The sequence below is a fragment of the Pinus tabuliformis genome, chromosome 8, assembly GCF_031772625.1.
Source record: "Pinus tabuliformis cultivar Carrire ecotype Pingquan chromosome 8, CPIR1, whole genome shotgun sequence".
Lineage (NCBI taxonomy): Eukaryota > Viridiplantae > Streptophyta > Pinopsida > Pinales > Pinaceae > Pinus > Pinus tabuliformis.
Window position 1 is genome coordinate 889,024,852 of NC_142294.1, and position 27,518 is coordinate 889,052,369.

Below are 27,518 nucleotides of genomic sequence, written 5' to 3' on the forward strand. Positions count from 1 at the left end.
TGCTTTAGATGTGTTTGAATACCCCAGGAAGATACACTTACGACTTCTAGCACCAAGTTTGTTTCTATGTACCTTTGGTATTAAAGCATAATAGGTGGAACTAAAAATCCTGAGATGTTTTACCGAAGGAACATGTCCATACCACAATTCATAAGGAGTCTTGTTTCTTATAGCACTAGATGGACATCTATTCTTTATATATGCAGCACATAGAACAGCATCAGCCCAAAACATTGTCTTTACATTTTTGAAGAAAAGCATGGATCGTACCATATTCAAAATTGTTCTGTTCATTCTTTCAGCTACACCATTCTGTTGAGGATTATAAGGCACAGTTGTTTGATGTTTAATTCCATGTTGGCGAAGATAGTGTTCAAATTCATTTGATGTATATTCTTTTCCATTATCAGTGCGAATAGACCCAATATGAGATTGTGCATCATTTTCAATCCATTTATGAAAATTCTTGAATGTTTGAAAAGCATCAGATTTGTTCTTCAAAAAATAAACCCAACACATTCTGGTGTAATCATCAATAAATGTCATGATATATTTATTTCCATTTGCAGAAGGAACAGGCATTGGACCACATAAATCTGAATGAATAAGTTCAAGCTTCCTATGTGCTCTTGAATGTGAATCATGAAAAGACTGTTTGCTATGCTTTCCTAGAATGCAAGCATCACATTGTTTATGTTTTCTAGGAATTGTAGGCAAACCAGCAACACCATTTTTCTTCAACAAGCGGAGACTATCATAGTTTAAATGTCCAAATCTAGCATGCCATAATAAACTTGATGGAAGTGCACCTTCTTCATGATGAGAAATATATGAGAAATGTTGTGCATGAGCAGAGGTTCCTTGCAGTTTAAGAAGTCTTTCTTCTTCTATACCCCTCATGACAAGTGAGTGGTCAAATGCCTTTCTTACCTCAAGCTTGCCATCAAACATGTGAATGGAGTGACCTTGCTGGCGGATGTGGACCAGGGACAGCAAGTTTCTCTTGAGCTGTGGGAGATATAGAACATGATCCAGAAGAAAGTCTGGAAGACCAGGCAGTTTAAGCCTGATTGTGCCAAACCCTGATGGCTCGATTTTTGACTGATCTGCAAAGTATACTGCTCCATCAACATTGTCAGTGAAATCTTCAAAGAAATCTTTCCTATGAGTCATATGACAGGTTGCTCCTGAATCAAGCAACCAGTCATTTTTCGAAGAAGCAAGTGAAGCATTAAACAACCAGTGTTGCACGAAGCGCCCCCCCCCGGATCGAAGCTCCGAAGCGCGCCCCGTACGGAAGCGCCTAGGAAGCGCCGTACGAAGCGCGCTTCGTGAAATTTTTAGCGCTTCCTGGAATTTCCGAAGCGCCGGCTCCGAAGCGCGCTTCGTACGACGCTTCGGGCCGCCGAAGCGTGGCGCTTCGGAGCAGGAAGCGTGCGCTTCACGCACGCTTCTGTACGCTTCGGTGGAAAGGGGCGTGCCCAAGGGAGAAAAACACATTTTTTTTTATTTTTTTTTTAAGTTATGTTCACTCAACCTTAAGGGGGTGGGTTAGGGTGAGGTTAGAGTGAGGTTAAGGTGAGGAATAAAAAGAATAAAGCCCCCATTCATTCCTCATTTTCTCACTTTGAGTTTATGAGAGTTGGAGAAGAGAAGAGAGGAGAGGAGAAGAGAAGAGAGGAAAGGAGAGGAGAAGAGAGGAGAGCTTGGAGGAGTGAAGAAGGAGGAGCTAGGAGAAGGAGGAGGAGCTTGGAGCAAGAGCTTGGAGGACTTCATCTACAAGAGCTAAAGAGGTAAGTTCAAACCCCAAACTCCCTTGTTTTTTTGAAATTTTTTTTGTATTTTTCTCCTCTCTCTCCTACTCTTTCCCATTGTTTCTACTTGCTCCTTTATTTACAGGTTGCCGTTGTCCACCACCTATATCCATATTCCAAGATGGTGTTCTTTTGGCTTCTATGTATCATTCCACTTTTGGTTTTAATGATGGCAAGGGTGAGGAATAGAAGGGAAGAAACAGAAGAGGACATTGGTGATGGTCCTAATAGTAGTGACCCAATGTATGATGAGGAGGAAGGGTTTGAAGAGGAAGGGGATGAACTTGAAGGGGACACTGAAACACAAGATGGGAAAGCTACATCAACACCCTTGTGGAACTATGTGACCAAACTTGATGGGGGAAAGGGTGGTGGATCTTACAAATTTGTGTGCCCTCATGGTTGTCATGGAGGAAAACCATATTGTGGTTCATATACCCGTCTGAGGAGGCATCTTTGTGGGGTGCTGGACAGTGATGAAAAAAAGGGTTCTGTGGGGGTACAAATTTGCCCAAACATATCAACTGAAGAAAGAAGAAAATACATCCAAATAGAGATGGCTGCACAACAAAAAAACAAGAAACAAAAAACTCATTCTGAATCAAGTGCAACCTCTAAATTTGGTAGTTGCTCATCTCCTCATGGTACTTCTGCAAGCTCTGGAGGTAGAAGAACAATAGGGGATTTCCTTAATGTTGCTGGGAGGGATGATGTGGATGGAAAGATAGTCCGTTTTCTTTGTGCTTACGGTGTACCATTCAATGTGCTTCGCTCTCCCTATTGGCATGAAATGGTAAAGGCCATCAATGAAGCCCCAAAAGGATACAAGGCCCCCAACTATGAGAAAGCTAGAACAGTGTTATTAAAAAGAGAAAAAGCTAAGGTTCAAAGAGCTTTGACACGTTTTACAAATGAGTGGGTAGATTCTGGGGTATCCATTGTATCAGATGGGTGGACAAATATTAGAAACCAACATTTGATAAATGTTCTTGGTGTTTCTTCTAGTGATGCAGTATTTATTGCATGTCATGACTCCTCCTCCATCACTGCATCTGCACAAAACATTGCAGATCTACTATTGAAATCAATCAGAGATGTTGGTCCGAATAATGTGGTTCAAGTGATCACAGATAATGCAACAAATTGTAAGGCAGCAGGAAAAATTATTGAGCGTACTCATCCACACATCTTTTGGTCTGGGTGCCTGGTTCACACATTGAACCTTTTGATGCATGATATTGTGAAACACAAAGAATGTGGGTGGATTGCTGAGGTTTACAGGAAAGGGAAGCAGCTCATTAAATTCATCACAGGGCATACAAGGGTAAACTACTTCTATGGCACTTACTCCAAGTTGCAATTGCCTAAAATTGCAAAGACAAGATTTGCTAGTTATTACCTCACCTTTAGGCGGCTAGTGAAGGTGAGACAAGCTTTAACTAATCTGGTGTGTGCTGAAACATGGGATGAAATTAACACTGACATAGATGGTGCTAATGCAGTCAAGGACACTGTTCTTGACAGTTACTTTTGGGGACAGGTTAAATATGTTTTGCAATTCACCAAACCAATTTATTACATGATCAAGTTTGCAGATTCAGATCGACCAGTAATTGGGGAGGTGTATGAGCAAATGGATAGCATGTTGGGGCAGATTAAAGACATTGTTGAGCCTAGAGATACCACCTTGTACAATTATATTCGTGTAGAGGTGGAAAACCGATGGGAAATGCTAAATGTTCCATTGCATGCATTAGCATATGTTTTGACACCTAAATACTATCATCCATCATGGCTTTCAACACCAGCACCTGGGGGGGAAGCAGGAGAAAACCACACCAAGATCAAGAGGTTCACAATAAATATATGGCTGCATTGAGTAAATTAATCCCTGATGAGGAGGAGGCTGCATTGGTACAGAGACAGGTGAGCAACTATACGCTCAACACTGGTCCATTTGGGAGCATGCATGCAATTAAAGATCGAGAGACTTTTTCTGCTCTTGAGTGGTGGAACATGCATGGAGGGGGTACTCCACTTCTACAGAGTTTGGCATTGCGGGTGCTATCACAGGTGGTAAACACTTCTTTTGCAGAGAGGTGTTGGAGCTCTTATTCTTTCATCCACAGTGTTAAAAGGAACAGGTTGAGTTTAGACTGGGCAGAGAGCTTGGTTTATGTTCTTTACAACTTGTGATTGTTGTCCCATTACTGTGAAGATGCAAAGTCTAATAAAGACTTGTTGATTTGGGACAAGAATCCAGAGGAGCCCAATTTGGAGGATGGAGTGTTGCGACTAGAGCAATTAGAGGATGCTCTTATCCAGGTATGTCCATTGTGGTATGAATTTTCCAATTTTCCCTTATAAAGCATTTCTCTAATTCATGTTTTTAATTTTTTTGTTAACTAGTGTTTTTTTTTTTGCATGAATTTTTTGAGCGATTCTAGGATGATGATGACCGTGTTGATATGCCACCACCCCCACCCCCACCCCCATCTGGTCCCTTGGTTCCTAGGTTCCATGGTTCAACACCAACAGCAGGGGGTTCTTCTTCATCAGTTTCAGTGCCACGACTTCCACAGGCACCATCTTCTTCATTGCCACCACGTGGAGGCCCGCCATCACGTTCTATTCGTGGTGGAAGGAGGAGAGATTAGTAGATATATTCACAATCTACTACTTTTTGTCATAGATTACTCATTAGACTTGTAGACTTGTGAATTTGAATTTTGAACCTTTTTGGCATGGCGGTGACCAAGTGACATATCTTGTAAACATTATTATTTGAATTTTGGACATGACAAATGTTGACAGTTGCTCACTTGCTAGATAAATCATAATATGCTCTATGTTTTATGTTTTATAATATGCTTAAATGTTTTATGTTTTATAATATGCTTAAAAATTTGATGTATGTTTGTAATAGCTAGAATATAGATGATTGTTGTACATACTAGTAACTACAATGGAATCATGGATGCCATATCTATCTTGATTTATGCAAAAATATGCATGTTTTCATGTCTTCTACAATTAATTTGGTATTTGGGATGTTTGCTTTGAGTATAAATGCAAAAAAATATAAAAATATATATATATATATATATAGCAGACGCTTCCGCGGACGCTTCGCTTCCTAGATTTTTGGAAAATGACGCTTCGGCGTCCCCGCTTCCAAAAAATGCTTCCGCTTTGCTCCCGCTTCGTGCAACATTGCTCCAATGTTACATTGTGCCTCAATATAGTGAGCGGATTCAGGTGCTTTACCTTTGTCTGTGTCATCAGTTTTACCTTTCTGCTGATTTCTTCTCTGCTCAACTTTGTCCCATGGTAGCTTGCATGTAGAAGCATCATGTGATCCATTTCGTTTGCAACGAATGCAATGCAGATCTGCCTTTTCTGCTTGAGGATGTCTGCCCCCCCTGCCTCTGAAGTATCTTCCTCTTCCTCTTCGTCCACCTCTTCCTCTTGTAGAATCTTGAGCAGGATGCTTTTCTTTATGAGCAAGGCAAACAGTCTCTTCAGAAGATTCAGGGACTGTTTTCTTTCCAAAGGCTTTCTCTCTTTCAGCAAACTTTTTCACAAGAATGTCAAAGGTTATATCTTTAAGATTTCCATTTGCTTGTAAAGACTCAAGATAATTAGAGTAGGTAGGATAGAGTGCTTTGAGAAAGGCAATAAGAGAGATATCCAGCTCAACCTTAGTGGATTTAATATCATGCATTATAGACTTTATTTCAGATGCAAGAGCAAGAGGATCATTATTTTTCAGTTCAAGAGTGAAGAGTTTAATCATGAGCTGAACAACTTCAAGTGCAGAATGTGTATCATAGAGTTCTTTCAGCTTTTGTAAAGCTTCAAAGGCAGTGGAATAGGATGAAATATGATGACTTACTTTCTCATTTACAGATGCTGCGATCAATGCATAGGCTTTGCTGTTCTTGTTTTCCCAAATGACAAGTTCTTTATCTGATGTAGGCTGCATAGGGTCTTTGTCTTCTTCTCCGACACACACTCCTTTCCACAGCTCATTGTAGATGAGGGTGTGTTTTACCATCCGAGACCATTCTGAATAGTTCTCCTTGCCAGTGAGAACTATTCCTACCATAGAAATGATTGAATGCATTTTGTAAAAAAAAAACTTCTGCTGATAAAAAATATTCTGCTGATATACAGTGAAACTGTACTCAAAAGGGCATTCTTAAAAATTTCAAATCTCTTCCAATAAATGCCTCAATACTTCAAGCTGCAACATATTTTCTCCAAATTTATTTCTTTAAATCCCTCCAAAAGCATCCAGTATTACAAATATTAAGTATCACTTCAAAATGTAGTAAATGCCCATAAAATATTACATATTACATCAACCTTTTAAATGCGCTACAAGTCAGATTAACAAACTATGTAGGAGCTTGATGTCAATGCTCTCACAGAAAAATCGAAACATGAATTCTTTCACCTTCGAACGCAGAATATGGAAACATGTTCACCATCTCTCCTTTTCACCACCTAGCTGTCGTACTTTGCAACCCCCAAGGTAGCCGCTTCTTGTCCTCCAACGAGAACAATGTTACAAACCAGTGGAAGTGCTGGCTCTTCGACTTCACACGATAACCGACAGCGCACCTGGGCAACGAATTCTCCTTTTGCAGAAGGAGAATAGACAGTTTATCTCAAACGCAAAAATCTCAAAATCTCAAACGCACCAACGGACAGCAAAATCTCAAACGCACCATACAGGCCACGGACAGCAAAATCTCAAACGCACCATACACAGTCTTTGAAGTCACATATAGTTCAAACACATGTAGCAGTTTAAAATGCACCAGGTCACGACCTTAAAAGACATTCAACGCAGAACATATAACATTCAAAGTGAATATTATTGGCTCAACTCAAACCGCAACTCCATCCCATACCTCACTGCTGGAACTCGTGGACTCATAGCCATGGCATTGCCGCAACATTTATGGATTCAGAAAATGAAGCAGATAGGCTCGATTCTGAAAGAAACCAATTGTATTGTTTTTGAAATAATAAAAAATTGCGATGGCAGCAATACCAAGTTTTGGGGATTTAAAAACCCTGTGCAATCAAGGGCGATTGAAAGAAGCTATTCGAATTCTGGATTCCATGGGCCGCCCGGACTATTATATTTATGCTACTCTGTTGCAGAGCTGTGTGGACAAGTCGTATATTCAAACGTGAATGAATGGAGCGTGAATGAGCTTGATACAAAACGCTCAGGCAGCATAAACCAATACACACAGTAAAACGTGAATGAATGGAGCACGAAAGAAGGAAAACGAGTTCTCTCTGATAGTCGATGATACCAATGAAGTCTCAGCATTCATGCAAAGGACAGAGAACGTCAGGACGGAAGGAGAACGCTCAGGGAAATCAAAACTGATGCGCAGATAATGTCAGGGCAGAGAATGTCAGGACAGAGGCGCTCAGGACAGGGCGCAGTCTTCAGCAGTGGACACAATCTCTGACAAAGTGACACCTGATATCAATGTGCTTCGACCGATCATGAAATACTGGATTCTCAGAGAGCTTGATGCAACTCTAATTATCACACATGAGCCTAGTCGCTTCCATCCTTCTCTTGAATAGATTCACAAGCAATTTCCTAAGCCATATGGCTTCGCACGAAGCTGTGCTAGCTGCCATATATTCTGCTTCAGCTGAGCTCAGAGCCACAAATTTTTGTTTCCTACTGCACCAAGAGGTCATTCCTGATCCAATGTTGAAACAATACCCAGTTGTACTTTTCCGATCTACTGAACTTCCAGCCCATTCTGCGTCAGGTAACCCACTTAGCTGATGTCATTGCCTTTGGTGCACAGTAGTCCATGCTTGACTGTTCCTTGTATATATCTGAGAACATGTTTGGTTGTTGCCTAGTGTGCCCTCTTAGGTTCTACCATGAACTGACTGAGGGTGTTGATAGCGTAACAAATGTTTGGTCTGGTATTGACCAGATACATCACGAACCCCTATGAACTGCCTGTACAAGGTAGGATCAACATTTTTATCTTCTAATGCATCAATCCTCTTCCAATTGGTGATCATTGGAGTAGCCATAGGTCTATAGTCCTGCATCCTGAATCTCTTCAAGATTTCTGTAGCATATCTCCCTTGTCCTAGGAAGATCTCACCCTTTTGCTGCCAAACTTCCAACCCCAGAAAATAATGCATCTCTCCCAAATCCTTCATGTCGAATTCTGTGGCTAGGTTCTTCTTGCAGTCTTTGATGAGCCTGGATGATCTTGTTAGGAAGAGATCATCCACATATAACACTAGGATTAGAGGCTCATTCTCTACAACCAGATAGTAGAGATTAGGGTCTGCATCACTCTTGATGAACCCCATCTTCTGTAAGTAGCCATCAATTCGACCGTACCAAGCCCTAGGTGCTTGTTTCAGCCCAGACGAGTCTTTCTTTAATCTGCATACATGAGATTTCTTCTCATGTGTCTCAAAATCTTCTGGTTGTTCGATGTATACTTCCTCTTCTATTACCTCGTTCAAAAATGCGTCTTGACATCCATCTGATGAATCTCTCACCCCATCTGTGCTGCAAGAGATATCACGGTTCTAATAGAAGTATACTTGGCTATTGGGGCAAAGGTTTCTTCGTTGTCTATCCCTTCTTTCTGAGGATACCCCTTAGCCACGAACCTAACTTTGTATTTCTCCATACTGCCGTCTGCAACATATTTGACGTTGTAGATCCATCTTGAACCTACCACTGATCTGTCCTGAGGCCTAGGTACTACTTCCCAGACATCATTGACCATTTTAGAGCTGTATTCCTCCAACATAGCATCCACGCATGCTTGATGCTGAATGACCTCCTGAAAACTAGAAGGTTCCCCAACCTTAGCTACTAAGGCCTGGTATCTGTCTAGCTATCTTCGCTCCATTTTACTATTCCTGGGTGCACCAATGAAGTCCTCTGCATCCCTTAGAATCTGTCGGAGTTCCCGGCTGGTTCTTCCATTGGTAGCAGGTACATCTATCAACTCCTCTTCTTCTCGAGATTTCTCCTGTTTTGAAGCCTTGTCTTCAGGAGGATTTTTGGTACCAACTTTCGCTGGTTGAAGTGGTCTGACCAACGGCTCGTCTTTCGACTGCTCCTTGGAAGGCATTTCTCGAGATTTTTTGAAAGCTCCATCCTCCATGAACTTTACATCTCGCCGAACTACTACCTTCTTACTCCCTGGAAGATAGACTCTATATGCCTTAGCATTCTCACTATATCCCGCAAGATATCCTTTCTCAGCAGTTTGATCTAATTTATTTCTATTCTCTTCAGGTATACAGCAATATGCTAAACTCCCAAATATCCTAAAATGATTGACTTCAGGTGTCTTCCCAGTGAAGACCTTCTCCGAAGTGATTTTGCCCAATGCCCTGTGAGGAGTCCTGTTTTGGACATAAACTGTCGTGCTGCATGCTTCTGCCCACAGGAATTTAGGCATATCCTAATCATACAACATTGCCCTAGCTGCTTCTACATTAGTTCTGTTTTTCCTTTCTGCTACTCCATTCAGCTCTGGATTGTAGGGAGCTGTCCACTCTCTTCTGATGCCTTCCTTAGCGCAAAAATCGGTGAAGTCCTTGTCAACAAACTCTCCACCATTGTCTGAGCGCAACACTTTTATTTTCTTTCCTGTTAGATTCTCCACTAGAGCCTTGAACTCTTTGAATCGACCGAAAACCTCATCCATGGTTTTTAGAAAGTAGATCCAAGTCTTCCTGGAATGGTCATCGATGAAGGTGACGAAGTATTCGACACCACTAAGAGCTTTTGTGGACATCGGTTCGCAGATGTATGAGTGTATCAATCCTAGCACACTCTTCGCCTTATTGTTACTTCTGGAAAACGCAACTTTGGCATACTTGCACAGAGCACACCCTCTGCATACATCATCCCATTCAGTACTTGGTTCTAGAACTCTCGATACTGTTTTCCTGAGAATTCTCAAAGTCCCATGGTGTAAGTGTCCCGTCCTCCTGTGCCATAGCTCATTCAAGTCTTTGTCTCCATTACTGCTTATCCGTGCCATTAATGATTCTAGTTGTAACCTGTTACTTCTGATTCCAATCTGAGACTTCTTTTTCCAACTTGGGTGTTTGACATATACTTTCTCCTTAATGAAGAAAACGTGATATCCCTTGTTTTGAAGTTGAGATACGAAAAGTAAGTTCATCCCCAATCCCGGCATGTGCAACACATTGGTTGCCCAAAGTTGCTCTCCTGCTTCGGTTTGAAAAACTATGGTACCTCTTCCTACTGGAGTACACTTTGCCTTATTCCCCATGGTGATCTGAAAATTCATTCTTTCTTCTTGATAATCTGAAAAACATTCTCGGATTCCTGTCATATGCCAGGAAGCTCCACTCTTTATATACCAAACCTCCGAGGAGGCAGAGCTTGCAAGGAAAATAGCTTCTGCTTCCAATCTGGAAGCTAACATTGAATATTCGTCCCTTGTGCATTCTTTTGGAAATCTGCGTGAGTCCCCTTGAGTGGATGCCTCTGCATCATGCTCTTGACCCATAATCGATTTTCCTTTCTTGTTGTCGGATCTCTGCTCTGATACCATGTGAAAATTTCTAAACTGAAATTCTATCACTGCAACAACTGATTTATTTCACCTACTTATTATTCTCAATAAGTTAGTTACGAAATTCCTATAGCAAATATTAAAATAAATTCTACTGCAGTTATCACACAATTACCCAGAGAAAACAAAAAATACATGCACAAGAATCAATCACATCAACATAGTTATTTTTGGATAATTGTCCCCGGAAAAACCTAATGCGGGAAAACCGGTGCAGCAGATGAGGGCTTTATTAATCTTCACCAGCAATTACTTTTACAAGGAATGATTTTACAAAGGAACTGAAAGAAAACACCTGAGACTTTTCCTCTGAGACCATCTAACACTTTGGAGACCCTACTCCCACTTCTGCGTCACCCCTGCGTCACTCTGCTTGACCCAGCGTGGCTCTGCGTCTCTCCTCTAGACTGCATCGCTCTTTCTGCGCTGTCTTCCACTGTCGCTGCGTCACCTCCTCGATCACTTCCTGCTGTTGAAGCCCTCCTCTTCCTCCACCCTGCAGCTCCCTCTGAAATCGATCTCCTCTGCCTTGAGAATCGAATTTCCTTGAGATACTGAGTATATGCCGGTGTGTCTCCAAATGACCCTCAAGTCTTCTCTTATACTTTTCTTGTTGATGAATCAACGACTGAGATTAAGTCCGTAATCAATGGCTAAGGTTAAAACAGACTTGATTCTCGTCTCTTAGAAGCTTCGCATCCTTATCTTTATTAATACCCATTAATATTTTTGTTTTCCTAAGTTTAGACTTAGGAACCCATTAAAAATATTAATTATTTTAAGAACTCCTCATCCGGATGGAATTTCTCAAAACGATTTTTGGGTCTTGGAGATCTCATTTGCCTTAGCCTCTTCTCCAAATTTCAAGGTTAGAGCATATCCAATGCTAACAAAAATCAACACACCCACGTCCACCACCATCTTCATAGCCCACTCCCCTGAGTACCAACTTAGAATCTCTCGCCATCGAATCCTAGGAGATGGATCAAATGCACGAACTCACGCACATAAAACAATCCCAGCATGCGAGTGATGTACCTTGTGCAACTCGGGTCGTCTCATCTCACTATCGTAGTCAATACATGAAATCTGACTAGGTAGCTCTGTCTCTCTTTGTCCAATGGGCCAAGGTAACCCAGCAGTGCTACCAACCCCGTTTATGTATGCCCGAAGAGGGGTGCTCTCACACTTTAACGTGCACTCTAGCTGCACCAGTAAGGAATCCAACCGCTCCCCAACGTGAGTCAATTTGGCCATGGACTCGGCACAAATCGCTCTCATGCCCTCCAGTGCCTCGTTCTGTTGCAGAATCGCCTCTCGCACTAACGCAACCTTCCTTTTTACTGCTAGAAGGTTGGCCTGAAACTGATGGAACTGTCGTGGGCATCTATCACCTGTAAACTTTATCACGGCTGTAGATACCTCAACGACTGTTGGCATCCCGTCCATGGGTGGCACTCCCTCAACAAATGGGTCTATGTGAGTAGGCTCTATCCTCTCCACCAAGGCGTCAACTAGGGCTATCAAAGAGGTCTCTAATAAAGGTGACTCTTGCACTACACCGGGTATATTGATGTGCTCCTCACCATCCCGTGGGCTCTTAGCATCATGCACAACCTCCTCCTCAGGCTCCTGATATCTAAAGCCAGGTCTCCACTAGCAAAAGCGCCCCCTGGTCTCACCCTCTAACTGTCTCTGTCTTGTCTGCTCCTTTTAGGAGATCTGGTGCCCTGATCCGGTCGACATTCCCCACAGGATGTAGATGGCTGCACCCCCACGAACTACTCACCTCTAACATCTCTGTTATAAGGGTGATGTTGGGTTTAGTTTGTCACCCTCCTCAACTGGGCCGACCTCTCATCGTCCCAATGAATTCTACCCCAGAATTTCTGCATACTGGATTTCCTTTGAGCCATGGGTTTTTCTCTGGTTTCACCTGTCAATGTGCACTCATACCCAAAGCTTCCATGATCTTTTGGCTAATTTTCCACAGTTGGGCCAAGATCATGCTCTGATACCACTATAATGTTCCAAACTAGGAAAAATAGTGCTATGCAAAGCAGACAATAAAAAAAACACCTTAAAATTAAATAAGACCATCAGACCACAAATTGGCAACCAAACTGCACTATCTACTCTTTTTATTAAGTGGGAAGAGGTGTACAACAAGAGGTTGGAATGTGTGCACCTGGGCTTGCTCTAGGCAAGCTAGCAAAAGCCGAAAATGAACAATGGAACATCGTCCTCAAATTTGCTGGAAATCCGGCCCAAGAGCTGCGTTGTTACTACTCGGAAAGGTACTGTTGCCTGAAATGGTCTGTTGTTAGAGCCTTCCATGTTGCTCAGAAAATTGTGGGAAATTAATCCCAACCTTTAAGCAGGTAACCCAAAATAACCCACGAAGGAATTTTCCAAATGTTGACCTCGGAATTTGGCCCAAATTCCCCTTAGCTTGTGGTGGAGTTGGGACTCTTGTTTGACCCTTTAGATCTGCCCTGAAAATTCTATAAATTTAGGATTGTGATTCTTGCTCAAAACCTAGAAAAACCCATAAGGGTTTGCCTTGGTTCCAACCTTCAAAAATTGACCCATGACAGCTTGGCCATCCTCCAATTTCGAATTCTTTTGTTGTGTCTGATCCTCTCAATCTATGCTCTCCCAACTCCAACAATCCCCCTCAAATGGCCCTCCAAATGATCTCCTACTTCTCCCCGCTAGCTCCTGCTCTACAATTCCTTCCTCCAACTCCCACATGAGTTCAGTGATGGCTCTCTGCGCTAGCCCAAGCGACTGTAAATCGAATTGCTCCAATGCAGCAACTTCCTGCTCCAAAACTCTCCCGAAAGGTTGATCCTCCACTGTAGCTCCAATCCCCAAACTCCCTCGACAGTTAATGCCCAGATGAACCCACAAGCAACACCTACGTGTTCCCCTTCTGTGTCCTCCAGAAACACGCACTCGCTGAGACAAATGCTGAATGATATGACTGTGAAACTCCACTGGCTCTCCTCCAAGGTAGTACGAATTGCCTTCCTAGGGTGGCACTCGAAGTCCACCGAAGCAAGGGTTGAGATCTCGCTCGGAGACACTCGTGTGCTAAACAACACGGTAACCCGACTAAGTAGCTCGAGCAACTAAGGTTGAGTTCAATGTGTCAAAAGATACCAAATGACGCTGAGCCTCTATTTATAATTCGTGGGCCTCCTCCAACTAGCAATTCGACTTTCCCTCCTTAGTCATTCAAACTTCCTCATGTGGGTGCCCCCCACGATATGCCAACAAAACATTTCAGCCCCTTTTTCCTTCCTAAGTCTTTTCCAAAAATCACATGGGTCCCATGGCCTCCAAAATTGTCAGAATTGTAGAATAAATAAACCTGTAACAATTTAATTTCGAAAGGGACATTACAGTTTTTGTGGTTTAATTATTATATAGCATGCCTGTCCTTAAGACGATATTCTCTCAAAGTATTGTAAGGGGGCATGCTTTCTCAGAATGTTTCATTATTAGGTGGATTTTTTTAGTCAGATTGAGAAATTTTATAAGCTCCCTTTACAGGTTCAATGCATATTCTTGTTTTACTATGTATGTGACTTAGTATTCCTTAGAATTTTGACACTACTTTTTCTTTTTTAAATTTAGATTACCTTAATGATACTTTTTTCCTTGGCAAAAATCCATTATATTCCAAAATAAGAATATACATGTGGCTGGCCTTGAGGACCTCTTACAGAAGCTACAGGGATTCCCAAAAAACAGACCTCCCTTTCCATCACACATTGTCAAAAAGAAACATAGTGTCCATGATCTGCTAAAAAGGATCATAACCCGACTTAACAGATAGAAAGAGTTAGAGCACTATATTGCACATAATAACTTGCCTGTCAGCCTGACCTTTCTCAAAATGACCTATACATGACAGAAAGGCAGAAAATCATTCCTATTCAAAATAAAGTCTTGACATCCATACCTCTGACTAATAACAGGATCTAGACTTTTTGCATGATAAGATTGAAAGAAAAAGGACATTTTTCCATCTCTTGACCCTCCACATATTAAGCTACAGAAATTGAATCCACCCCACATTCCAAGGTTTCCTTGGACATCCTGTCAGCACTTTGGATGAGTTCTCAAAAAACATGAGTGAAGGGAATTTTTTCCATGTATCGAATGTACTGGCGAATTGGAGTGAGCAGCTGATGAACATTGATGGATTCCAGGCTATTCTTTCCATTTGCCCAATCTATTACCACCTTGGAATTACCAAGCACCTGAAGCTGCTGAATACCATGGAGAGAGGTAACATGAAGAAGAGCAAATAGCCTTAGCTAGCTCAACTTTTGTGTTTGTACCATTGCCTGGCACATATCAAATGTGTAAGTAGTGAGATAAATTGTGATGAAGAACAATTCCAGCACCACATACAGGAGGATGCCCCTGAGTGGCTCTATCATTAACCCCAAGGAGTTTCATAATCAATAGATGGCATCACTGGAACTCTGTACTTGCTTGGCTTAGGCTTGAGCTTGGACTCCTCAGACAGATTGGTCATCAAATCTTCAACTACTTAGAGCTGGAATTAAATTTTTCCTGAAAAAGGCATACATTCCAAACCCATCACAGCATGTAAAGGAAATGGGAAGGAAAAGAATTATAACGAGCAATTACAACATCTTCAATCGAATTCTGTAATACTGGTATTGGTCCAATTTGTTTTGGGCTTTAGATGAGTGCTGGAGATGCCATACAGCCTGAGTATAAGGGCAATTCACTCACAGATGGAAAATGGTCTTGAGATTGCTCCGGCAGAGGGGGCACAAGCTAGGGCTCTGCCATCCTCTCTTGACTATGTTGTCCCAAGTTAAAATCTTATTACTCAGGGATAGCCATAAGGTAATCTTGGATTTAAATAGACTGCTCCATTTCCAAAGACGAGACCACCCCCCATGTGATGTTCCTACTTAGCAATTTTGCCAATTTTGCAGTTTTGTCATCATAGACATAGGAAGAGTGGGTTAGGAGGACCCCACTTGGCATTTTTGACTTGAGGAGGCTCCAACTTAGGAAAAGGAGGGCAAATCAATTTCTTAGTGGGAAGTGGGAGCCACCCCAAGAGGAATACGTACCCCTTGGAGGAAAGCATCTTTGTGGAGAGAGAGAGCGGGCAAAAGGGGGTCGATCTATGGGGTCCACTTGGAGAGGGAAAGCTCAATGATAAATAGGAGGAGAAGACTTCATTTTGGGGCTTTTGATCCTTTGACAAACAAACTCTCTTGTATGCTTGCGCCGTTGAGCCAAGTCTATAGTGCTGTTCAGCACACGAGATTTCTGAGGGGAAATCTCAACTCCTTCGGTGGACTTCGAGTGCCACCCTAGGGGAGCCTTTGCTACAATGTGGAGCTGTTTTAGAGGCAATTCTATAGGGAGATTCGAGCCCTTTTGGAGCAAATTTGGGCACAGAAAGGGACCACGCTCTCCTATAGGGAAAGAGCTTTAGGGCAAAGCTAATTTTGGGGATTTAGGGGCACATTCCCTTGGTAATTTGCAGCATTTTTGCAATGGATTGACAGGCAGATTGGGTGGCCATTCTTCAGGCCGAATTTATCATTCCTGGGCATGTGTATGTGAAAATTCTATCACTGCAGGAAGTGATTTATTTTTCCTACTTATTCTACAATAAGTTATTTATGAAATTACTTCAATAAACATTAAAATAAATATTGCTGCCGATATCACACTATAATACAAAAACAAACATATGCACAAGCATTAACACATTGACACAGATATTTTGGACAACAGTCCTCGGAAAAACCCAATGTGGGAAAATCGATGCAGCAAGGGAGGATTTTATTATTCAACAATTCTTCTATACAACAGGGTGCCAAACTGGCTTACCCACAGAGAAATAATTCTCCAACACTTCTCCCAATCCCAGCGTCCGCCCGACTAACCTCTGCGTGGCTCTCAAACCCTCTGCGTCAGCCCTGGGCCTCTCTGCGTCACTCACACATGCCCAACAAGTGACCACGCAGTCTTTTGCTGCCTCTGCGTCTGCCTCTCCTGCCTCAATGCTGATCTCTAGTGGCTAATCCCGCCTCTCTGCTCCGTACTTGCTGCCTCCTGACTGCTCACCAGACCACTGGTTCAATTTCTCAGCTAACTCTGCTCTAGAAATTGAACTGACTAGTCTCCCTCAGTATTTTCTCCAAGCGACCCTCAAGTCTCCTCTTATACTTTTCTCGTTGACAAATCAATGACCGAGATTAAGTCCCTAATCAATGACTAAGATTAGATCTGGCTTAATCCGTGACTTTTGGACCATTCTAACACAATTTTATATTAATACACATTAATATTTTGTTTTCCCTAAGTTTAGACTTAGGGACTCCATTAAAAATATTAATTATTTTAATATCTCCCAAACTATTTAGAATCTGCCCAAACCCTTTCTGGGTATTGGGGATCTCATGTGCCTTAGCCTCTCCACCAATTTTCGTGGCTAGAGCACATCCGATGCTACCCCAAATCAACAGTGTAGAGATGGCTGGACTGGGGCCTACGTAGTCCCTTGAGGAGGGCATTCGTTGTGGAGGTTTGACCGGGAGTTTGGAGTTGAGTTTTGCTAGGGGACATAAAGAGAATTGTTAGATGCCATGTTGCGGGGGAGCGTCCCCCCCCCCTCGAACTCGCTCCCGAAGCGCGCTCCGGGCGGGAGCGGCTCGGGAGCGCGCTCCCAAAATCGTTCCTGGACGGGAGTGATTTTCGGGAGCGCGCTCCCTTAAAAAAATTTGCGCTCCCTGGTCTGTTAGGGAGCGACACAGGGAGCGATCGCTCCGGCGCTCCCGGAGCGATTTTTAATGCCCGGGAGCGATCGCTCCCTGATCGCTCCCGGACATTAAAAATCGCTCCGGGAGCGATTCTAGCCGGGCCGGGAGCTGTTCGGCGGAAAAAAAATCCGCCGGACCCGAAAAATAAAAAAAATTAGAATTTTTTGTTTTGTTTTATAAGCCCAATGGGCCAAAAAAAATTCATTATAACTTCATTGTGCAAGGTTTGGAGCTGGAGCAAGAGCAAAGGAGTGAAGAGCAAGTGCTGAGGAGCGAGGAGCAAGTGCCAAGGAGCGTGGAGCAAGCCTGCAGAGGTAAGCAACTTAGTAATCTAGTTAGTTTAGCCGGTTAGGTAGTTAATTTAGTTAATTTAATTTAGTTGTTTGAGTTTAACTGTTTAAAGATCATGTATTTAAATTAAATTAATTAATCCCAATAAATTAAATTAATTTGCAGATTCAAGAATCAAAACCCTACAAACATCAAACACCATGGACCTGGCGATATTTATTGGCATTTTCCTCTTCCTGGTCCCTTTTATGGTTATTATGGTGCTGGAGAGTAGGAAACGGAGGGGGCCCCAAACTGAAGAGGGGGATGAAGAAGCCGGAGAAAGTCAAATGGGTGAAAACCCCAGTGAGGAGGAGGTGGAGGAGGGTGAACATGACCCTCAAAAAACTAAACAAGACCAAACTCCATTGTGGAAATATGTTCACAAGGCTGAAACAGGGAGAGGGGGTGGAACCACTAAATTTCATTGCCCCCATTGCAACACTGATTACACAGGTTCATACACCCGTGCTAGAAGACACCTCTATGGGAAAAGGCCATGGGATGGAGAGAAACAAATAGGAATCAAAACTTGTGCAGCGGTGTCAACAACAGATAGAGACAAATACATAAGGGAAGAGGAGGAAGCCCAATACAGAACAAAAAGATCAAGGGGTTTCTTTGAACCAAGCTCACAATCACAAAGAACTCCTTCAGCATCCTCCCAAGGCAGTGGATATGGACATGGAGGCACAGGGTCATCATCTTTAAGGCGTAGAACCATATCAGATTTCCTTGATGAGGGGTGTAGGAATGATGTGGATTCAAAAGTTTACAGGTTTCTCTATGCATGTGGGATACCATTCAATGTTCTACGCTCATCTTATTGGCACGAAATGGTTTCTGCCATAAATGATGCCCCTAAAGGATACAAGAGCCCTGGGTATGACAAGGCAAGAACTGTTGGCCTTGATCATGAAAAAGCAAAAATATCACATTCTTTGAATAAAATGACAAGTTCTTGGACTGACAATGGGGTGTCCATTGTATCTGATGGATGGACAAATGTAAAAGGCAAGCCATTGATAAGTGTTCTTGCTGTGTCTATTAGTGGTCCCATCTTTCTAGCTGCACATGATTACTCAGACAAGTTCAAGACCGCCATCAACATTGCAGAAGCATTACTTGAAACAATTGAGCGTATTGGCCCATACAATGTCATCCAAGTCATCACTGATAATGCTCCTAATTGTAAGGCAGCGGGAGCAATTATTGAGGATAAATACCCGAACATATTTTGGTCTGGATGTTTGGTTCACACATTGAACCTTCTGTTGCATGATATTGTCAAAAACAAAAATGAACAATACCAATGGATTGGTAATTTGTACAAGAAAGGAAAACAAATGATAAAATTTATTACAAATCATAGCAATACCCATGGCCTTTTCCGCAGTCACTCGAGATTGGAGTTGCTGAAGATTGCGAGGACTAGATTTGGTAGCTATTACCTCACCTTCAGGCGCCTTTTGAAGGTAAGAGAGGCATTAGCTAGCATGGTATCAAGTCCACATTGGCAGGTGTTAAAGGAAAGGGCTACAAATGTAGCTGACATGGCAGGTTTTGAAATGGTGGAGGAGGCCGCTCTTGATGGGCAGTTTTTGACAAGTGTGACTCTGGTATTGGATTTCACCAAGCGAATTTATCACATGATTCGGTTTGCAGATACAGACAAACCAGTGATTGGCGAGGTGTATGAGCAAATGGATACCATGTTGGGGGAAATAAAAGACATTGTTCATAATAGAGATCCCAACTTGTACAAACTGATTCATGATTGTGTGTGTGAACGGTGGAATAGGCTTAACCTTCCACTACATTGCTTGGCGTATATCCTTACGCCAAAATACTACTCTACATCTTGGTTGGGCCAACCTGCAGCAGGGGGTGGGGTTAGGACCAAACCCCATTTAGATCAAGAGGTAACTAAAGGATATCTGGAAGCATTAGAAAAGTTGGTACCTGACAGGGAGGAATGTGCAGCTGTGCGCCTTGAAATAGGCAGATACTTCAGTGGCACTGGTTTGTATGGTAACTTCCATGCAATGGACGACAAAGATAAATTTGATTCTCTCACATGGTGGGAAACATATGGCGGCCACGGACTTTTGCCAAAATTGGCAAAAAAAGTTCTTTCACAGGTTGTAAATTCTTCTTCTGCAGAGAGGTGTTGGAGCACCTACAGTTATATACATAATGTGAAAAGAAACAGACTCAATGAAAACCGAGCAGAAAGCTTGGTTTATGTGCACTACAACTTGAAGTTGTTGAGTCATTACTGTGATCGGGCTAATGAGGATCCCACATATAAAATTTGGGACAATCACCCAGAGGATGACAATTTGGAGGATGGCATTGTACATATTGAAGAACTAGAAGAGGAACTTGTAAGGGATGAAAATGAAGCAGCAGCCATGCCACCTCCACCTCCACCTCCACCATCTAGTAGCAGTGCTCGAGGTCCGAGTCTTGTTCCTTTGCTGTCGCCACCTCCATCTACACCCTCGCGTGGAGGTTCTAGTTCTGGTCGTCGGTCTGTGCGGGAGACTCCTAGAAGACCACCACGACCTGCTTATACTCCTGGAGACTCTCGTGGCAAGGGCCACATGTAGATTTACAGTTTACTTGTCTTTTTTAGTTTCTATTAGACTTTAGTTTTCATAACTGTTGAGTTTTGAGTCCTTGACTCTTGACTCTTGACTCTTTCATATCATTATGATATTTTTTGTAAACATTATATCACTGTGACAATGAAAATTTGAAGTTTGAAGTTGGGCCTTGGCAATTATAACTCATTGGTAATGATTGTGAATTATGAATATGATGCTTTGTGAAAGACTAAAGTTGTTTCATTTCATCACATTATTCATGTTTCATTTTATAAATTTTTAACATTTCATATCATGTTAACAGTTAGAAGTTAGGACTTAGAAATATCTTCGATATTACTTCTTGTAATGGTTAAACTTAGCTTACAAGTACAACTTTGGTGATCAATGATGATAAATGTTATTGAATTTTCAATTCTGAAAGCTTGAAGTTGAAACTTTAATATTGAATTTGATGAATCATGATTTATAAGACTCAATATGTTGCAGTTGTAATATGTATTTTACTAACTTGTGGACATGGTTGATGACGATTATAATTTCTAGATGATTGATGTGATATGGTTCAATGATCAATTTATGTTTTTTATGTCTATTTCATCATTCTACATGTTTTTGTTGACATATATGTATCAAAAATTAAAAAATATAAAATAGATATATATTTTTAAAAAATCGCTCCCGGATTCGCTCCCAAACCGGGAGCTTTTGAAAATGGTCGCTCCCGCTCCCGTTTTCGCTCCCGCTCCCCGCTCCTGCTCCCGCTCCCAAGTAACATTGGTTAGATGAGTTTGGCCTTCGTTGATATTTCGCCTCTAGGTTTCAGGGGAGGACGTTGCAGTGTGCACATGATGATCATCCTATTCGAGTCAGAGTGGTGCAGCGACAACATGGTGGCTCTTTTCTGAGATCGACATGGGACCTGAGCATCGCAGTACTAGACAACTCAGCGACCTTTAGGGATGAGCTCGCTGCTATAGGGGGAGATCACTCAGATTTTCCGTTGGGCTTCAGTGACTCGCTGATGGCGTGGGGGATTTCATCAGCATGGCAAGTTGGTCAGCAGGAGGATATCAGGAGGAGCACATGCGGGAGAGACTTCGTTCTTACAGGGATTGGGCTATTTCTTCAAGAGTTTACTCTTGGTGTGCATGAGGTGGACTACTTGGTAGGGCAACGTCATGGAGAGTTGGACAAATTCCTACATTATCATGATGCTCTACTTATTGATAGTATCTAGAGAGCTTCTGGAGCTTATACCTGGTTGGATGGTGAGTGGAGCAAGGGGTGCTTCACATTGATCAGGATGCCTTGGGATCTTGGTATTGAGAGATTCCTTCATGATCAGACAATGCAGAATCGGGGTTGAATCAGTGGCACATTTGGGACCCTGGTATTACTGGTGAAGATAGTAGTGATTAGGATGCAGAGGGGGTGCTTATTCCAACATTGCTTGAGGACAAACAATTTTTGGCGGGGAGGATTGTAATATCCCCAATTTTGTGAGCATGAGAATTTTTCCTAATTTTGGTGATATTAAGTAAAGGGGAAAATATTATTTTGGAAAAAGGTGGCAAGTATTATGTTATTGGATATTAGCGGCAAATTATTATTTTATTAAAATGGAGGCAAAAGTCACTTAGTGGAAAATGGCTTGCACCAATAAAATAATAATTAAAAAATGAGTCTAGAAGCATGGGGAGAAATTATAAAAGGAGGATGAACCCATTCGCTAATCATCTTTTGACTATTACACTTCATACTTCATCTTCTCTTGGAGCTGTTTAGCACAAGGGCCAGAGTGTTGTTTAGCACTAGGAATTCCACCCCGATTTCGGAGAACTTCGAGTGCCTCCCTAGTGAGGCAATTTGGGGAGCTCAATTCAGAGCTTCCGTTGGACATGATTGCAAGAGTTTATTCAGCGATGCGTTTTTCTTGGGCGCAAAGGTATTTTGTGGAGCACATTGTGGGAGCAAGTGTGGGTTAGAGCTCCAATATTTTGCAGGGATTTTTCTTATTGTTAGACCGGAGTTTGGATAGTGATTCACTGAGCTAGATTGCAGGCTATTACCTGGGTCAAAGTTTCTATCTTTTGGCAAGGGCACAAAAGCTATTAACCAAGTGTTGCACAGGGGTTTAGAGAAGTGGAGTCGGGAGAGATTAGAGTGAGAGATAGGAGGTATTTCTCAGTGGAGAATTTATTCGGAGCTGGGAGAAATTTCCGTGGTAGATTTGGGCATAAGTCAATAGCATCAAAATTGTGGGGTGTTTTTTGGCCAGATTGGGCAATTCACACTTGTTGGGGGTCACCGAGGGTTGGTAGATTCAACTCAAACTCTTTCTCTATTTTTGTGGGTTTATTGAGAGGAGTCTTTGACTAATTTTACAAAATTTTCCAGGTGATTTGGGCTCGAAATCGTCATTCTTATAGCAGGGTGAATTGCTAGTTCACTAGGGAATTTGTACCATTTTGTGGGCTCCACTTTGGCTTGGATATAGGCCAAACATTTTCTGGGTATTTTCGGGTTTTAGGAAAGGAGCTTGCAGCTGTAATTTCAGAGGATTCCGAGCATTATTTTGAGCATGATGACCAATTCCATTTGGCAACCTATAACAGATTTTCTTGGTAGTGTGCATTATCAATTTGGAGCCATTTTAGTAGTTGGGTTAGCGAGATTTCACCTGGGGTTTGCATAGCTTGCATAACAAGCCCAGGTTCCATTGTTCTTACTCATTATGTACTCAGATTCCCATTGATTAATAAAATGGCTCAATTATTCTGCTTATTTTCTATGGTGTTCTAATTTGGGTGCTTGGACTTTAATTTTAATTGTTGTTCCTAGTTCATGTTTTTGGTATTTACTATTATTTTCCAATTAGGAATATTACAATGGTAGAGACCTTACGAGATTTGGATAACTTCGTGGATCCTACATTTGGGAAGAAGTTTCAGGTTTTGGAAATCATGGCCATAACCAGGACTTGTGAAATCATGTTTGATCTCGAGTGTAATGACTTGATTCTGCAAATGTTCCAATGCTTTTTTAGCGTTAGGAGACATCATTCTCACCCAGTCAAAACACATATGTAGTCCATCTTGTCGTCATGTATGAGAGGCCGTGATGCCATTTGCTAGGAGTTGCAGTCTCGATCACTGTCTGTTTGGAGGAGAGAACAATTGGTCTCACCTACTACTTATAAGTTAGCTGGAAGGTTGGTTGGGCAGAACATAGATCTGCTTAAGAGGCAGTTGACCAGGGAGGAGCTACTGAGAGTTGATGGGACATGCAACATGAACAAGTTAAGGAGAAAGGGTCTTTGCTTCATCTGCAAGGAACCTTGGGGACTTGACCATTCATGCTCGAGTGACACAGAGGGCATGACATAGGTAGATTAGGGGGAGACTCATTCTGACCATCCAGATGAGGATTCTTTTGAAGAACATCAACAAGCATGTGGAGTTGATGACAACATGCTAGATTTATATTCCAGTATGTATGATGAGTAGTCAGTGGACCCTATGGGAGACATTCAAAATGATGAGTCACCACTAATGATTCAACATGAGTAACATCTGGTGGAGCATGAGTCAGTTGAGGAGGATGATATGCATTGTATGCACGATGGGCCTTTTGAGGAGAGCCAGTTGGAGGTTCATGTAGAGCCCCATTGGTGGAGGGGGGTGAGCAACTATCCTTGGGGAAACCATTGTTGAGGAGCAAATAGATGTACAGACAACTAGCAGGGTGGTAGTGTTTGTAGACACTTTGATCCAGATTTAAATAGGAATGCAACAAATTACAGATATAACCATAAACACAGAGATGCAACAAAAATAATACTTCATTTCATTAATGTAAAATACCGAAATATGCTTACAAACAAAAATGGAAATAAACCAGCTAGGGCGATGGTAGCTTATCTTTGAGAAGAGATGTGGCGGCTACATGCCTCTGACTGTTTTACAATGAGGTTCGCATGCCTATTTATTGTTGAGAAACAATGGAAAACCCTAAATATCCAAAAACCTAACCCTAGAAGATGAAACGCCAAACTGTGGGCCATGTTTGGGTAAATTGGTACATCAACTTCCCAGGGTCGTAACCTTGGCATACGATCTCCGTTTGACAGGTACAATACCTTGTTAGAAAGATCTATCCGAGGACTACAACTTTGGGAGGAGCAACATAGGTCCATGGACCCATGTGGACCGATGTTGCTCCCAGATTTCCCAAAAAACGTTGTTTAGGGCCTTAAAATGGCTCCGGAAGTTCAGGACCCGAAAATTTGCTAAAAATAGTAAGTTGTGCTACAATTAAGGAAACTAAAAAAACTGAAAGAGACAGTTGTGGGGGTCTAAGTGGGGTAGGTGGGTGGCCACCAACATCCACCTGGATCATTCCTCCCCCCTTAGGAAGCAATGGTCCCCATTGCATTGAGTTCCTCCATGCGATGAGGAAACTTTTGCTGAACTTGGTCCCTGGTGAGCTGTTTTGCAACCTTTGATGTGTCTAGTAATGGTGGGAAGCTTGGTCAACGACGGTCCACATTGAACACTCGGTGCAAGCGAATGAATGGGGGAATGCTGTGCTCCAAAGCATTGTTTCCCACAGCCTTGGTACTGGTGTAAGGACCATATTGAAGTGGTCTGAGCTTCTGATGGGCTCTTGTAAGGCATTCTTTCTGCAGATGCAACCAGACTTTGTCACCCACTTGAAACTTGTGTGGTACCTGATGCTGATCATGTCGCTGCTTGTACTTGGCAATTTCCAGAATGGAGTGGCGATATATCGACCCGTTGGGTAGAGGTGCTCTAGGAGTCAGATCGAATGAATGCTTGACCTGATAGTGCAACGGTGTCCCTGTGGGTGAGGAGAAGATGTTCTTGTCTGCTTTCATGACCGTATCCATCTGTTGTTGCTGCTGCATGGAGGAACCCTTCGCGGGGGTCATGGATGTGGCGACGATCTTCCCCTTACTTTGGGAGCGAACCAGACAGAAAATGAATTTCCTAGTTTGGGAGATGAGCTTGCTGCATTTCTTAGTAGTGATCAAAGAGGTGGCGGTAGGTGGGGCTACCTCCGGTATCCTATATAATGAATTACCCAAAGAAATAATAACAGTGCGAGGCCTTGACTCATACACAACATGTTGCCTCCAGCAACATCACACAATACCTCATCTGTGAAGGGCTTGATGCTGTAGGGAAGGTGACACTGCTGGCGGACTCGGAGATCTCGTCCTTGGTGAAGCCACCCGGTACTGTACGACTGCGGGTGTGGTGTAGTCGGTAGGCCCAACCGCTTCACGACCTTTGCTGAAATGAGGTTCTTTTGGCTCCCACTGTCAACAATGAATTGTAGCGGCGAACCCTTCACCCACATCTGTGAGTGGAAAAGACGGTCCCCCTCCTCTGGATCTTCGGGCTCATTCTTCTGGATCTTGGCGGTGGCAACAATGGTGCTGGGCTCCGCGTCAATGATCTGCTTCCCTTTGTCATTCCTCTTGTCGGGTTCTAACTCAGGGTCAGAATATGCATCTGATTCTGAAGCCTTCAACTCGGCCACCAGCGATTGCTTAGTCCGACACTTGTGTTGTGGGTGGGGCACTTATGGAACTCACACCACTTCCCTGTGTCCTTTGACTTCGTGGTGTGTTCTTTTCTTGCAGCTTTGATGGGTTGTCTTGGGTTACCCCACCTTGGCTTTGTCTTTTGTTTTTCGGATTCGCAGATCCAAAGTCTCACTTCTTCTATTTAAACTTCTACTCGATCTTGACAGCATATTGGTATGCCGTGCCGAGCGAGGAGATGTTCAGGAACTCCATCTCATCCTGGATGTATCTGTGTTTGCAGCTGCTGTATTTGAGTACCAAATGCAGCTCAGAATCCTTGATACCCAACTGTGTGCGAAGGGTATGAAAAATGTTTGTGAACTTTAGCACATCTTGGTCCCTTCCCTGCCGCAACATGGTCCACTTTATGTATTTGTCCTCATAGCTTTTGACAGGGTAGTACTACTCCTTGATGGCGTCCTAGAATGAATTCCAAGTGGGAGCGACTGAAAACAGTGAGTTCGTACTTTCATCCTTCTGCTCGCAGTAGGTTTCCCACCAGTCCTTGACGTGGGGGGCTGCTTTGAGAAGTGAAAAAGTGATCTTTTGCTGGTTGGAAAAATCATGAACAGAAAAATACCCTTCTAACAGATTTAACCATTTATCTATGGCATCTGTGTCTATCTGACCCTCGAATATGGGGATTTCAAAATTAACTTGTACCTTAAAGGGTGTGGCGTTTCCAGAGTCATTGTTGGAAGTCAATGCATCGCTTCTGGGTAGCTGCCGAAGGATCTGGGCAAAGTTTTCCATTATCCCGTTTCTTTGTTGCTCGAGGGCTTCTTTGAGCAAGATTTTGATAGGATCTCCTGCCCCCTCGTCTTTCTATTCATCCGCCATGGGAGGCCGTTGGGATTTGCGAGGCTGGCCTTGCAAAGGTTCGATCAGTTCAAGCCCTAACTCCTTTTATCCCGGCCTCGTTGGGGACATGCAAAGAAAAACAGAGAAAGAGCAGACCGCTCTGATACCACTGATCTGGATTTAAACAAGAACGCAACAAATTATAGATATAACCATAAATATAGAGATGCAGTAGAAATAATACTTCATTTCATTAATGTAAAATACTGAAATATGCTTACAAACAAAAATGGAAATAAATCAGCTACAACGATGGTAGCTTATCTCTGAGAAGAGATGTGGCGGCTACATGCCTCTGAATTGTCTTACAATGAGGCTCGCAGGCCTATTTATTGTTGAGAAACAATGGAAAACCCTAAACATCCAAAAACCTAACCCTAGAAGATAAAACAACAAACTGTGGGCCTCGTTTGGGTAAATTGGTACATCAACTTCCCGGGGTTGTAACTTTGGCATACGATCTCCGTTTGATGCGTACAATACCTCGTTAGAAAGATCTATCCAAGGACTACAACTTTGGGAAGAGCAACATCGGTCCTCGGACCCATCTTGCTTCCAGATTTCCCAAAAAACGTCGTTTAGGGCCTCAAAACGGCGCTGGAAGTTCAAGACCCGAAAAATTGCTAAAAATAGTAAGTTGTGCTACAGTTAAGGAAACTGGAAAAACTAAAAGAGACAGTTGTGGGGGTCTAATTGGGGTAGGTGGGTGGCCACCAACATCCACCTGGATCACACTTGCCCCTAGGATGTGCGAGAGTCTGACAAGATAGTTTTTGCGGAGGTTTGTAGATTGGAGGAGCATGAAGATTCTAGTCAGATAAGGG

At 42.6% G+C, this 27,518-nt stretch overlaps 1 protein-coding gene and 1 long non-coding RNA gene across 7 annotated transcripts in view; both read left to right on the forward strand.

The window, feature by feature from the left end:
• Positions 1 to 27,518, forward strand: part of LOC149238396 (proline iminopeptidase-like) — a 327,298-nt gene that overhangs the window by 166,777 nt on the left and 133,003 nt on the right. The gene's annotated exons all lie outside the window — the stretch shown is intronic.
• On the forward strand, positions 4,022 to 4,471 carry LOC149238398 (uncharacterized). Its single transcript, XR_016245370.1, has 2 exons — positions 4,022 to 4,139; positions 4,262 to 4,471. It is a non-coding gene; the product is annotated as an uncharacterized LOC149238398 (long non-coding RNA).